Consider the following 1,501-nt stretch of genomic DNA (forward strand, 5'->3'; position numbering starts at 1 on the left):
GCTGGGAGCTGGGGATTGTGGAGCAGCCATGGGGGAGCAGGCTCATGAGAGAGCTCCCCCACGTGGCATGGGGCAGTAGGGGGCTGGGGATTGCCCCCGCCACTGGGCAGGAGCCAGTGAGGGGGAGCTGTTTTCTAAAGCACTGGGAGCTGGGGCAGGCAGAGCAACCCAGGGCAGGGGGGGGACTAGGGGAGCAGGCAGGGGTCAGGGGACCTGGGGGAGCAGGCAGGGGTTGGGGCCTGGCGGGGGTCCCCCCATGGTACCCTCCCGCCTCCTCTAATCCCCCTTCCCCCACCCCTACTTACCAGCTCCAAGTCTGGGTCCAGCTCCCTGCTGCAGCAGGCAGGGACTGCCCGAATCACCAAAGCTCTCCAAATCATTTCTGAATTGATTCTGAAAGCTTCAGACCAATTTGGACCTTTCTAATTGGTCCTCTGATTCAATTTTAGATTTGGAGATTTGGCCACCGAATTGGGCCGAATCAAATCAGCACCCAAAGCTTCACATAGCCCTACTGCCTGCCTCTCCTGCAGTCAGGGGCAAGCTGACTAACGGCTGGTTCATTCCATATTGCATCATTGCAAATTAAACTACGTCAGGATGCAAACTCATTTAAAACCCACAGAACGTGGCTTTGTGTAATGTGTAACATCATTAAGCCACACAAAGGGAATTTTCTGTCACTTGTAAATTGTTACATCATCATGTGGACAAGCACCCATGGTTCTTATGGTCCATGGACAATGAGGTTTTTTTGCTAGAGGAATGATCTAGAAAACACCTAAGTCACTAGGTATTTGCTGGAAGTGACTGTTGGCTGTGGTAAGCAGCTCTCTAATGACATTTTTTAATTAAATGCCAATGAGTATGTTTGTGCCTCATGGTATCCATCCTAGTTAAAAACTTCCCTGTCAACATAGATCATCAGTGACTGACATGTTGAGCTCCGTGTCACCCTGCCCTTGAGAACGGTTAATGCCATTGCACTAAGACACCTCATTTCCTTCAGAACTTGCTTCATCTTCTTACATGTTATCTCTTAAATAAAGATGAGCTTAAAAATAGTGAGATGGAGAGGATAAATAAAATTATCTTCTAATTAAAAACATTTCCAAATGAAAGAAACTCTTGGTAAGAGTAAACTCCATCTGGATAACTCGGGCAGACATTACACTTGGAGCCCCCTAACTATGGTGACATTAATCTAACTGCTGATCTGTACAGACATTTGGGCAGGTTATATTGAGCAAAAAATGACCAGCCAGATCTAACTTTGTTCACCTGATGAGATGAACTAAGTTAGATTGGGAATGGGTTAGCCTGACCCAATGAATGCCTGTACATGTTTGGAATGCAGCCCGGGACTGGAAAAGCCCCAGGGCTGCACTCTTCCTCTTCCCCCCACACTCTGCCCAGGGCTGTTTTTAACCCCTCAAAACCTATTCTCCTGGGCATCTCACTCCCCCTGTGGACCTGCTAGCCCCCTCCAATCCCTCCTGGC

The sequence above is a fragment of the Gavialis gangeticus genome, unplaced genomic scaffold, assembly GCF_001723915.1.
Source record: "Gavialis gangeticus isolate Ggan-Ray unplaced genomic scaffold, GavGan_comp1, whole genome shotgun sequence".
Taxonomy (NCBI): Eukaryota; Metazoa; Chordata; order Crocodylia; family Gavialidae; genus Gavialis; species Gavialis gangeticus.